The sequence below is a fragment of the Spodoptera frugiperda genome, chromosome 17 (assembly GCF_023101765.2).
Source record: "Spodoptera frugiperda isolate SF20-4 chromosome 17, AGI-APGP_CSIRO_Sfru_2.0, whole genome shotgun sequence".
Classification (NCBI taxonomy): domain Eukaryota; kingdom Metazoa; phylum Arthropoda; class Insecta; order Lepidoptera; family Noctuidae; genus Spodoptera; species Spodoptera frugiperda.
In genome coordinates, this window is record NC_064228.1 from 6,891,306 (window position 1) to 6,905,985 (window position 14,680).

At 37.4% G+C, this 14,680-nt stretch overlaps 1 protein-coding gene across 4 annotated transcripts in view; it reads left to right on the forward strand.

The window, feature by feature from the left end:
- LOC118276825 (neural cell adhesion molecule 1) overlaps window positions 1–14,680 on the forward strand; it is a 181,233-nt gene that overhangs the window by 6,742 nt on the left and 159,811 nt on the right. The window lies entirely within an intron of this gene.

Consider the following 14,680-nt stretch of genomic DNA (forward strand, 5'->3'; position numbering starts at 1 on the left):
ATATTCTGACATCATTTATTCATCACATTTCCCTGTCGCCAGCCCTATTACCATTTAACGCGGTAAAATACACAAAATGGCGGACAAAAACTCCAACCCGCATAAGAATTAAACGCCAAATTACGTGACGTAAATACGATTAATTATTTATTAAATCCTATTATAAATGGTGGCGTCCCATTGTGATTCAAATTCGCTGTGAACCGGTAATTTTCAAGGTCTGTGTCATGTATTGTCACCCCTTTCGAAAGTAGTCTTCGCACCTTTTGACTTTTTTTTTGTTTTCTCAAGTTACCAGCACTGTTCCGATGTCATTGTCATCTCCCCTCGTGTTTGCTAAATGATTTTTTCAAGGTTGGCAACTGTTATCCCACGGTGCGTATCGTATCTGCTTTCGAGGTTTTTTGAAATGAAAACTAGTTTCATCGTGACTATTAGGTTTCTGTTTTAAAATATTAGACTGGAGACTATTATATTATTATAACTCGTAGCTGCGACTGGTCGGACAAGGTCTACTGCCGTTTTCATTTCCAGTCTCAGGTAAATAATTACTGGACTTTCTTCAGTTTTTAGAAAATGTCTTAGTAGTACCACAGAGTCTAGAATTGTGCCCAGTATATGGCAATAGGCTCACCCCCTATTACATGGGACTTATAACACTAATAGTGAAAAGTGGGTGTACATTGTATTGCGGCATTACGTGCCATAATGTGCATCTCTGCCTACCCCTTAGGGGATAAAAGGCGTGACGTTGCTATGTACCTATACTATTATATAACAACAGTGACTGCTCATAGAAGTGACTATAAATTCCTAGAACGTAAAATGAGCAAGCAAGCATTTTTTTCCAAGTGAATGCATTTTAAAAGAGGTAGGCCAAGAATGTATAAACAAGCGAATCATAAAACAAATATTGCAAGATATGGCACCGACGTGTATTATATACACAACAAATAAACGAAGTAAATAGTGTTTTAAGTATTCATTGTGGTTCGTGTTGTATAATAATATTGTGAGTCGGTGAAAATTCAGTTGTTTAAACATTGATTCATCATATTTTTTGGACGGCTGTTCATACCCAATTGCCTAAAACGAACTCCTTTTTAAAATGGCTGTAACGCAACTGTGACTCCTTTGGTGTTGCGGTTTTTTCATTCGTCATCATGAGTTTGTTTCTGGTTTGTCGAAGAGTCCTATAGCATGTAGACCATGGGCGGCGCTGATCGCTTACCATCAGGTGACAGGTATGCTCGTTTGTCCCTTATTCCATAAAAAAATTCAATGAAACATGGACTATAGAAATTGATATCAATACTTAGATAGATACAAGAGTAATGTTACAGCAGGTTCTAGCAAAGAGTTCTAGCTCTTACTCAAGGATTTCAAGAAAACTGATATTTTAATTAAATCAGAAAGTATTATCTCATCTCATCTTTTTATTCAAATAAGACCAAACATGTTTTAAACGTCAAACAAACATAAATTCCTAAACATGCCTGTCATTCTGTCAGTTAAACTCAACGAAGGGTATGAAACTCCATGATTACACTCCAAATCACTACATAGTATAAAACAAAGTCGCTTTCTCTGTCCCTATGTCCCTTTGTACGCTTAAATCTTTAAAACTACGCAACGGATTTTGATGCGGTTTTTTTTAATAGATAGTGATTCAAGAGGAAGGTTTATATGTATAATACATGCATAATATATCACCATTGCACTTATGCTGGGGCGGGTCGCTAGTCTATACTAATATCATATATCTATACTATACTATACTATACTAATATTATAAAGCTGAAGAGTTTGTTTGTTTGAACGCGCTAATCTCAGGAACTACTGGTCTGAGTTAAATAATTCTTTTTATTACCCGACTGCGCCAGAAGGAGGGTTATGTTTTCGAGAGTATGTATGTATATATGTATGTATGTATAATTGTTTGGCACGCTCTGCAGCCTAAACGGCTTGATGGATTTTGGCTTGAGAGGTGTCGTTAGATTCGTATTTACTGTGAGAGTGACACTGGATATATCAAAATATTTAAAAATCAAAATGGCGGATTTTTGGCGCCAAATTCGAATATTTCTCACTCTCTACCCTAAACGGCTTGATGGATTTTGACTTGAGAGGTGTCGTTAGATTCGTATTTACTGTGAGAGTGACACTGAATATATCAAAATGTGTAAAAAAACAAAATGGCGGATTTTTGGCGCCAAATTCGAATATTGCTCACTCTCTAAGCTAAACGACTCAATGGATTTTGGCTTGAGAGGTGTCGTTAGATTCGTATTTACTGTGAGAGTGACACTAGATATATATCAAGATATAAAAATAATAAAACTAAAATAAAAAAGGTAATTTAAAAAACTAAAAAACCCGACTGCGTTTCTTCATAATATGAAAATGAAAAAACCCTAAAACAATAAAATCATCGTAAAATTTAAGCAGTCGGGACCCATTCTAGAAAGCCAGCCGTATGTGCCCTCACAAAATCTTTATATTTAGAATGGGTCCCGACTGCTTAAATTTTACGATGATTTTCTTGTTTTCGGGTTTTTTCATTTAAATATTATAAAAAAACGCAGTCGGGTTTTTTAGTTTTTTAAATTACCTTTTTTATTGTATTAAATAGTGCATTTATTGAGGAAGGCTATGGGCTATAAAACATCACGCTATGACCAATAGGAGCCGAGCAGAGCGGGTGAAACCGCGCGAAGGAGCTAGTAACTAAATAAAAACAGTTATCACATACCATGCCATTTTAATTATCTTACTATACATTTTAGTACGTAAATACAATAATAACATAAACGTACAACGTGTAATATTATCTATGTAATATAATATTGACGTAAAACAGACGGCCGCCATATTTATTCACGAAGCGATATGACGCGTCTATATTTTATCGTGTGAAGCTGTTTCATAGATGATGAGAGCGAAATATTTTGACAGCATATCAAGGTACCCTATATTGTTTAAACTATACAATCGATTTTCAACCTTATTGCTTAGTGGTAAGGTTGCAAACAAGCCGTTGCTTCTCGTATCTGTAGGAATGTTGACCAATCCCTGTCGCATATCAAGCTACCCTATATTGTTAAAATTATATCTACAATAGATTTTCAATCTTATAGCTTTGCAATAAGGTTGCAATAAAACCGTTGCTTCATGTAGGAATGTTGACAAATCCTTTTTCAATTCTCTCTCTCTCACTCTCCGAGTCGATCTCCCACACAGTCATAAATGTGGGAGAGCCACGTTTCGGCACGAATGGGCCGGCTCGACCGGAGTGATACCACGGCCTCACAGAAAATCGACGTGAAACAATGCTTGCGTTGTGTGAGCGAGGTTACCGGAGGCCCAATTACCCCCCAATCTTCCCAATCTACGATTCCCCAACAACTCTTAAATTTCTAACCCCCAAAAGGCCGGCAATGTACTTGTAACGCCTCTGGTGTTTCAAATGTCCATGGGCGGCGGCGATTGTTTACCATCAGGTGATCCGTCTGCTCGTTTACCGGCTTATTTGAATAAAAAAAGAGAAAAAGCAGTGGTTTCTGTTGTACGTGATCTAATAATCACTTAGTCACCAATAACGGAAGTTTTTTTTATACAATTTCGAATATCTTGTCCGATACAGTCAGCGTCTGTCAGATTTGCAAATATTTGTTTTGAATGTCTTTTTTAAATCGTTGACCTATTTTTTATGTTTGTTTGGTTGGTAGCACTGTTGGGCACATCTGACAGATGTTTGATCGTTTGACAGTGGTTGTGAATTTAGGCGGGAAGATAACAGTTAAATCTAATTTAAAAAAAGTATCGTCACGCCTTTTATCCCCGGAGATGTAGGCAGTGGTGCACTTTATGGCACTTAATGCCACTGCATAATGTAAGTAGGTACAGTACACCTAGTTTTCACCGTTTGTGTTATAAGTCCTACGTAATAGGGGCCTTATTATACCGGACATATTTCCAGACTCCGTGCTACTACTAATACATTTTCAAAAAACAGAAAAAAGCCCAGTACTTTGGCCGACTCAGGAATCGAACCCGAGACCTCTTGACCCGAGATCGCACTTACGACCACTTGACCAACGAGGCAGTCGAAAACGGTTCATCTCAACAAAAAACAGATAATTATCAGCAATTAATTAACATAACTAACCTCGATTTCAAGGCAGAAAGTAAACAAGTATTGTCATACAGTAATTAAAATCACCTGTGCTAATTTTTTGCATTCCTGTCATGGCGGAACAGGGGAAATATTTTAAACGTTGGTATTCGAAAATGGCGGACAATTTACAGTACAAGAAGAACGGACGTGTTTAAGAATTAAAGGTCATTGATATGTGGTAATAGAACTATGAATATTCTCTAGTTAAGCTTTTTTTTTTGAGGGGAGAAAATTATTCAATGACTTCTCCCGCCTTGGGCGAGGCGAGAGGGAGTGTCAGACACTTACTGACTGAAAACCACTCCGTTCCTACTCCTGCTTTTCGAGCCGGAGCCCCGGTAACCCGCTAGGTAGTGTGCAGCTCCAGATAGCTGGAAAGTGCTAGGGATAAAAACAAACTTACTTTAATACACCACGATTCAATGCTTTGTTAAATTTGCAAATCGTTTGTGAACAACTTCTTATTCAGATTTACAGATTATGATACCTAGACAACAAAGAACACATTTTTAAATTATATATTCTGTTCTAAAACTGTCAGTTGGTTTATTTCGGTCTTATTTTTAATTCCCAAGAGCCTTATTCAGCATAAAATGTAAGTAAAGTGAGCAGTTCCAAACTGAACTAGCTCGAAGTAACAAGCAAGCGTCAAGATGGAACCAGTTATGCTAATCATTCCGTTCACTCAATATTCAATACTGGCCGGTGAATGAGCTGGAATTTCGGGTTCGATGTTCGAAATTTAAAAATAATATAACGTATTTGTTTTATGTATGGAACGGGAGTGAATGGAACTGTTTTGTTCTTTATTCAAATGTATCGGGCTTGAGTGGTAGGGTTGTACTCGTAAGTCATTGAAAATATCGATAATAAATATTAATAGACTAATTTACTATTGGTGAAAATATTTAAAGTGCTTCTGAGAACTGAGAATTAACACGTATGACTTGCTTTTTCAATGACATTAAGAATAGGAAGGAATAGATGGATTATCCGATACTGGACTATGCTGAAAGATCTGTCAAAAAAGGTGAGCTCAGTGGCATGCTATTCAGGAGCTGCAGATTGCCTAGCAGGTTACCGGGGTCCGGATCGAAAACCAGGAGAAGGAACTGGGAGATTTTTAGTTAGTAAGAGCCTGACACTCCCTCTCGTCTCGCCCAAGACTGGAGAAGTCATTGGATGATTTTCCCTCCTCAAAAAAAGTATGCTATTGGACTCTTCAACTAACCAGAAACAAACTGATGATGATGATGAATGAAAAACCTTTTAAAATAAACATTGCAAACACAATATAATTGAACATTTACATATTCTCTTCTAAAACAGATAAAGATGCAATAAATCGTTGCATTGAGGGAACGTTTATCAAGAAAGTCGACCGACTGACCCTTTGCACCCAGTGCATTTCATAATAGCGACATTATAAACGGTTTGAACATGAAATTCGAACAAACAGACAGTGTTTTGTAATTTTTTTCTCTTTATTGATAAGGAAGGAAAGTAATGTTATTTCGTTGAAGACTTTGATCAATGTGATTTATGTTATTATGTTGATATAAAAATTGTGTCATTAATATGTCTACTGAGTCGGTTGCTAGTAAGACTGTTTGGATTCCAGAATTTTTGTTGTAATAGTGTTATTTGAGAGTATTTGTGTTTTCGGAATACCATAATATAATGAAATCGATAATGAGCTACATTACTATTCAAATACGCGATCCATGGCATGTTAATAAATCTTAAACACCACTGTGTTTATACATCTGGAGCTGCAGACTACCTAGCGGGTTTACCGGGGCTCCGGCTCGAAAAGCAGGAGTAGGAACGGGGTGGTTTTTAGTCAGTAAGAGTCTCGCCCAAGGCGGGAGAAGTCATTGGATAATTTCCCCCTTCAAGTAGTATTTGTCTCGGTTCTCGTATTATAGAGTTGAAAACGTGTTTGACCCACGGTTATAACCTTATGCAAAATAGGCACTCGTCTTTTATTATTCGGGGACTCCCCAGCAAATTTAATTTATTTCTTCATTTATTTAATTCAATAACAATATACATTGTAGCTGAATGTGATACAAATGGTGTTTACTTTTGGGTACATGCTCAGTTGCAGAAGTGATTTTTCATCTCTCTCTAGTCGATTCCCTCACTGCTGAGGATCGTGACTCCGTTTGATTTCTTCGACCAGCTGCCTCCATCGGTTGCGTTCCGTTGCTTGGTGAAGAGCAGCGTTGAAAGGCATCTCAAGCTGTTTGGAGATTTGGTCTGACCACCGATTGGGGCTTCTTCCTCTAGGCCTTTTTCCCTCCACCTTCCCCGTTACTATCAGACGCTCTAGGTTGTTACCATCCCTGCGTGCAACGTGGCCAAAGTATTGCATTATGCGTCGCAGGCAGGTCGCAGACAGACGCTGTGTCTTCATACAATACCTTTGATTTTTCATACAATACCTTTTTTAGAAAAAATATTTTAATTATTATGTGGCTTACTCTAGTATGTCTCACGAAAGTTACAATAAAATTAGAATAAATATTGTTTATTATTCCAATGCTAGAAATAAATAGCACTTAAGAAAGCTTAAGAAACTTACAAAAAATACTTAGATCAGACAAAAACGTATCTAATAAAAGTTTTAAGTGAAAATTGAATTCAAGTGTACTGAATACAATTTTAACCAGAAAGTGCGAACTAACTGAAAGCCTACGCCAATTGGTAGGCCTTTTAATTAGCAGTTAATGTGGTAATATTGAACGTTAATTTGTTTCATTTTTGCTCCATGAATCATTGGTACTAAATGATGCAAGTTTTGCTAGGCCTACAAAAGATTTATAGCCAAAACAAAGGCACATCTTCTTTAGAAATCTAGAAAGTCTAGAAATTAACGAGAATCAAATTATCGATTGTTAATTTTTGAGCATTGCAAGATTTGTAGGTTACACAAAACTATCGATGTTTTACATCGATATTATGTCACATCACTTTGCTCATATTCAATACTGTCAAAATTTGACAGATTGTCAAAATGACAATGAGTTAGCCATTTTTAATTTCTTTTATGTTAATTGTTATGTTGGTAAAACTGCAACTACTAGAGTAGAGGGCTCTTTTTTTTCAAGGGAGGAAAATCATCCAATGTCTTCTCCCGCCTTGGGCGAGGCGAGAGGGAGTGTCAGACTCTTACTGACTAAAAACCACCTTTAACCACTGTAGAGTAGAGGGCTCTGCAATCCTTTTTCTAAAAAGTGGGACTTTTATGTTTTTTTTATCATAATTATTAATTTTATGTTTATTGTTTTTTTTTTCTTTTTTAATGGTGCAAATAAACTGCTTTTTCTTTCTTTCATTAGAACAACGTATATTTTTAGTATTGATTTTATCCAACTCAGGGTCATTACAACTTCGCATATCATGAAAAAAACGGTTTTTTTTCTACTTATCACATCGATACTCATGGTTACATAAACATTGTAAATATTTTCGATTGCAAATCGATACACTTATCTTTACATGACGTCATTAATGCTTAACTTATTGGCTTAGAGATAAACATAATATATGGTTCAAGGAATGATAGTATACAGGGACATTTTTAAAAGGGGGGAGAGTATAGGGGAATACCTTGTTTGTATCTATTTTGCAGATGTCCTATGTAATCTAGGGCAGACCGTTAATGGTTTAGCACTTATCAGTTAGACTTGGGTACTGTCATAGATATAATTTTAAGGGGGGACAATCGTCCAATGACTTCTTTTATATTTGATGGGTCGAAGTTTGGTCGCTATCTCGCCTGATGGTAAGTAATGATGTGGCCTACGAAGTACGATGGAGCACGTCTGCCCATAAGCAACCTATTTACTCGGGCTTTGAAGACACCCGTCACTTTTCCCGCTTTGGGCGAGAGGGAGTGTCAGACTTATACTGGCTAAAAACCACCCCTGTTCCTACTCCTGCTTTTCGAACTGGAGTCCCGGTAACCCGTTTGGCAGTCCGCAGCTTCTAGCCGTCCTTTTTTAAACATTGCCCCACATTAGGATTACTCCTGTATCGTGAGTGCGTTTACAAACATACAAGTTCACATACACATGACACCTGGGTGTCATGTGTATGTGATGTGTGATGTTTCGGGTCTTGACCCGAAACAACAATTTGTTGATCACACAAAGAAAAATAGTTGTTCCGTGCAGCAAAGGACCCGGCTACATATAATAGTGCAATAGTTGCTTGTAAATATTGAATTATACCATCAAAAAACAATAAACAAAACAGTAACTAACTATTCCAAATAATACCAATACAATTTCCTATTGACCGACAAATAACATTCAGGTCACTGGTTTACTGTAACATCGACAAACTGTCAAAATAAACAGACAGACAAACAAACAGTGACACATTCACTTTTAGTAGAAAAGAGTTAAAGATTAGTAAAGCACACATAGCGACACATCAAGTTGAACAAGACCAGTGTAAGCTGACCGCTCAATGTATGGGAAGGTGATATAAAGCGAGGCCATGATAAACTGGTTTTGTATAGGTTGATGTGTTAGCCTGTGTAGGTGGTAAACGTGACTCCAAAGTCGTGACTCTCGTTTTAGATTTAAAAGGTCCCCAAAGGGTTATCTAATGCCCTTTAAGGCGTTTTGTTTTGCCGGTGAAAGGGTTAGAAGATTTTGAATAAGGATTTAAATATTTAAGGTGTCTGGGTGGACTTTCTCTTGATTCCTGACCTCTTTTCTTCAATTCAATTTCTTCTAAGATTTCGATGTGGTTTTCTTTTGTTTAAGCTGTTACAATAACTTATTTGTCGATAGCTTTCGATATTAGAGAGTCCAGAGATTGACATTTATCATAACATACTTGATGAACTTGACTCGTATGAAAAGGATTGGCCACAGAAAACTCTATGAAGAGATGTTGCTGGTTTCCATGAGCGGCGCTGATCGCTTACCATCAGGTGACTCGTTTGCTCGTTTGCCACCTATTCTATAAAAAAATGCGTGGTAGTGGAGTTCTTTGCCCTGCAGTTCGACGATCATGGCTGAAAATAAATAAAATAATTATACTAATCCCTAGTAGCCTTTTTCGAAAGAAAGGCCACGGAGATCCACAAATTGTTTTTTCGGGTCTGGATGTCATGTGTATGTGAACTTGTATGTTTGTAAGCGCACCCACGACATAGGAGAAAATCCCAGTGTGGGGCAAAGTTTGAAAAAAAGATACTGATCTTTAGTTATTGATTTTTGCATTTGTTTCTCAAAATATTACCCAATGTTCATAGCTGCAATTCCCAGTCATTTTATCAGTAAAAAAAGCAATGTCACGCCTTTTATCTCCGAAGGGGTAGGCAGAGGTGCTCATTACGACATATAATGCCGCTATACAATGAACACCCACTTTTCACCATTTGGGTTATAAGTCCCATGTAATAGGGGGTGAGCCTATTGCCATATACTGGACACAATTCCAGACTCCGTGCTACTACTGAGAAATTTTCGAAAAACCGAAAACACCCCAGTTTTACTTTGCCCGACCGAATCGAACCTGAGACCCCTTGTTCGGCAGTCGCACTTGCGACCACTCGACCAACGAGGCAGTCATATACATTTTATCAGTATGTTCTCCAAAAACTACATAAACGTGTTGTTAGTTTGTCTGTGTCCACGACCCGTAACTTGAGCTTACAACGTGTGTCCTACTTGTTTTACCTAAACGTGCTTTCCGGTGTAAAGGTCTCGAACTAAGGGGGCCAGCCATACATAACACTCTATTAGTTATTTATAATAACTGTTTTTTGAAGTCAAAATAAATGTCCAAATATTCATATTATGCCATAAGTTTGAAGATTTTCTCTCCACTGTTTTTGGTGCTATGAGAAATATTAACGTGAGAGAGATTTGATTTTATTTTAACCGGGATTGGGCAAGTTAATTTATTGATACCACTGGCGAAATTGTAAAAGTCATAACTATAGTCTATAAGACGTATCTAAAAGCCTCTAAATCTTTCAATTTATAATGCTTCATGAAAATTAAAAAAAAATATGCGTCATTGTAATGAATGACAAATATTTTCTTAAATCTAGTACCTAACTAACTTTGGACACCCTAATACACAAAGAGTGTATATTTAGTCCAAATCATAATTTATTCAAGCACAAAAACGTTATCCAAATCGATCCATCAGTTTCCGATATAGACTACGATAAGAGAAACACACAAAACATTACAGATTTATATTAACGGCATTCAATTTACAAGTAAAACTGCGGATAACATCTAGTTTGTAATAAGACAATTGTTTGATGTCCTCATTTGGGGCAAGGTTAAGATCAATGGAGCATTACCATTGATGATGGAGGTCAAACCATGGAGTTTATGGTCCACAGCGTTATAACAATCCTGGTAGATTAGCTTTAGTGTCTGGCGTATTGAAATATTGGTGAAGATACAGATACATAGCTTTTTTTTTTTTTTTTTTTTTTGAGGGGGGAAAATCATCCAATGACTTCTCCCGCCTTGGGTGAGGCGGGAGGGAGTGTCAGACTCTTACTGACTAAAAACCACCCCGTTCCTTCTCCTGCTTTGAGCCGGAGCCCCGGTAACCTTTTACGTTGTCCGCAGCTCCGGATACAGATACATAGCTAGGGTATATTTTTGGGTGCTTAGGTCTCTTTTCGATCCTTTTGAGATCTTATTAAGATGTTTTTTGTACCTACTATTATTAAATTTAGATATTTTTAAAGTAATTTAGGTGTTATTTGTACGTACACATATTTTGTACGTTGTTTGTACATTCACACAAGATAAAAACAGAGAAACTGTCTAACTGACCAACATTTATTCCAATTTAATAGTGAAATCTACCAGGAGAAAGGTTTTTAATTTACTCCAAGTAAATGCGCGTGAAATTAACAAAATCAATCTATTAGAGATTGATTTTGTTAATCTCATATAATAACATCTTAATTTTACCATAATCATTTATAAACAGAGAAACTGATATCGCGCCATAATTCTTTTGGAATTCATGTTTAACATATTAAACATTTTGTTTTGGTCGTTATCTTTGAAAATTTGGTTTGGGCAGCCATTTTTGATTATGCTCTATGTTGATAGTACCGGTTGGTATATAGAAGGTATTATGAGTTTAACATATTCATGGCTCATTACTGGTTGGTGTGTGAACTCTCCTGGGAGGTCTAGACTAAAGGGTGTATCGATATTAAGATTGTTTTGTAAATAAAAACGTGTTGGATTGATATTATTTCACTTAGTATGAGTTTGCTTTACGTACAAAATAATCGAAACGAAAGCGCGTTCGGCGCTCTGATTGGTTGGTTTATTCATTACGGCCAATCAGAGCGTTGAACGCGCTGTCGTTTCGATTATTTTAAACGTAAAGCAAACTTATATTGAGGTTACAGTTTCCGAATTGACGAAATGAAATGTTAATGTTAATGATTTTCGAAATTGAATAATTTGTGTTCCTTATTTGTATCTACTAAGCAATATGGTACCTGTAAATCAAGCTCGATTATCTTAATATCCATGCCAAATCCCATCAATACCAGCTCAGCAGTTTCTGCATACGAACCAAACACACATACATAAAACTTTTACCTTCATTAGCAGCGAGATACTGGTTCTCTCTACCAAATCATTTATATTTATTAGCCAAGATACGCAATAATCATTGAAATAATTAAAGCGCTATGGGAACCAAAGGCCTATGGGACCGGTTCCGACCTCGGTCATGTTGCACCATTAGCTAATGTCAGTTTCGACTTTGACAGTAACAAAGGGCATTTGGTAGGTTAGTAACTTTATATCGCTAAAGAAATTATGATAATATATTACATCATGGTAGGTGTAAATAGGTTGGTGAGCTCAAAGAGCCATCAGACCACCACAGATGGAGCTCAGTAGGGCTGATGCCTGATCCGGAGCTGCGGCCTACTTAGTGGGTTTACCGGGGCTCCGGCTCAAAAAGCAGGAGTGGAAACGGGGTGGTATTCGTCTGTAAGAGTATGACGCTCTCTCTCGTCTCGCCTAAGGCGGGAGAAGTTATAGGATGACTTTCCTCCCTCAAAAAACAAAAAAAAAGTTGTCGTTATAAATAGGTCGGCCGCTCAAAGAGTCATCAGACCACCACAGATGGGGCTGGGGCTGATGCCTGATACGGAGTTGTGAGCTCGAAAAGCAGAAGAAGGAACGGGGTGGTTTTTAGTCAGTAAGAGTCTGACACTCCCTCAAGGCAGGAGAAGTCATTGGTTGATATTCCCCACTTAAAAAAAGTACTGATGTTTAGATTAAGTTCTATAACAGATTTCGAATTTTATTCTTAAGTAATAAAGTTGTAAATCAAGTGAATGTGATGAAGTTGTAAATTCTTATATCACGTTTGTCTTTGTCCCTGGAAGTATGGAACAAATTAAACTAAATATCAAATCGAAATATCCATTAGAAAGGGGCAAATCTCATACACATAATACAATTAATCAATCCCCAATAGATATAGACAGAGAATTTGAACACTGAAAAAAAAACCAATCAACATTTCCAATTACCTCAATATTTCACCCAAATCTTTCACCATCCAATCAAATGATCGAAAAGAATCAATCAGTTAACTATTGAACACGTAACTAGTTATATGTACAAGTTAAATAACAGAACACAGCTTGAAAAACATCTTAACTATCAGTTACAGCGAGCACAAGATCAAAGGGAGCGGACGGAAGGGCTGCACTAATAAATCCATGGTTATTTTTAACCAACAGTGCCATAAGTATGTGTTTCCTGGTTTAGAAGTATGGGTTATTAATATAGCATTAGGATTTTGATATTGAAAACTTTTGTTTTTAAGTGTTAGGTTCTGATTATTTGAATTACAAAATGTTATAATTTTGCTATAATTATCACGCTTTACATTCGGCGCGAATGGGCCGGCTCAACCGGAGTGATACCACGGCCTCACAGAAAATCGACGTGAAACAACGCTTGCGTTGTGTTTCGTTGTGTGAGTGAGGTTATCGGAGGCCCTCCCTTCCCAATCTTCGCAATCCCCGATTCCCCAAACACCATTCGATTCCTTAACCCCAAAAGACCGGCAACGCACTTGTAACGCCTGTGTTTCGAATAACCAGGCGCCGCGGCGATTGCTTACCGGTGATCCGTAAGCTCGTTTACCGGCTTGTACCACAAAAAATAAGACAGTATCTAGAGTAAAAAACCGAGATCAATCCAGAGATTTTGTATAAGATCAGTTATAATCAGTCGAAATTAACTTCCAGTCACAATTCAGTCAGAAGATCAGGGGTCGTGGCAAATTCTATCCTCACACATAGTTGTATAGCTCGTCTGCCTCTATTCTAGGTACCCTAGGCTATCCTAGTATGACCCTAAAAGGAACCACAGTATAAATAAAAGCCCAGCAATCAGCCTGTCGTGTCGTATCTCGGTAAAGTGTCAGCTGTGTCACAATGTCATTCTGTTTCTGTGAAGTTATGTTTATGTAGTCTGTTTTGTAATATCCATACTGTGGTTAAAGGTTGTTTTGTGTTCATAGTTTCAATGCGAATTTCATTTTTGAGTTAATTGATGAAGAGATTATTATAACTTTCGTGATACATAGTTGTAGTAGACTAGTTTCAAGCCGCTTTTTTTATTAAGGGGGGATAATCATCCAATTACTTCTCCCGTCTTGGGCGAGGCGAGAGGGAGTGTCAGACTCTTACTGACTTAAAACCACCCTGTTCCTACTCCTGCTTTTCGAGCCGGAGCCCCGGTAAACCCACTAGGCAGTTGGTAGCTCAGAGGTCATATTCATGAGCAGCATTCCACGACATACGACGCGGTGCATGTCGCGCTGCTCCTCAGCCAACACTAGCCATGCTAAACGCTCGTAGAATATGAGCCTCTAGCATGGAACTTATAACACAAATGGTAAAAAGTGGGTGTACATTGTATAGCGGCATTACATGCCGTAATGTGCACCTCTGCCTACCACTTCGGGGATAAAAGGCGTGACGTTGTGTTGTTGTTATCTTTCTTTTCTATTTGGGACGATTCTTGTGCAGTAAAGCTCCATAGATTTTTAAACTTATAATACCAAGTATAAAGTTTAATTTTGATTGTTGTAACTGAATATTTGTAGGTTTGTAGTCTTATCCTTTCGGAAACAGTATTGTTACGTCAAAAGAATGACAAATTCCTTTAAGTCCAACTTATAACTTACGACCGAAAAACATGCAACATCGGCATAATTTAACCCTAAATATAACCATTAGAGAAGATTATAACACCAGTAAAAATATATCGTCCACAAATAATGTATGCTGGCAATAAACTTGTTTATTACTGGTCATAATTTTGGTATGGCAACACTTAAAGAGTTAGGGAACGCCGCGCGCCGTTTGGAGTTTATATTGCTTGCTTTTGAATTTGGAATGTTATGCAGATCTCTATTATTTTGTCTATAAGTATAACTGCCGGACTCAGAGACATT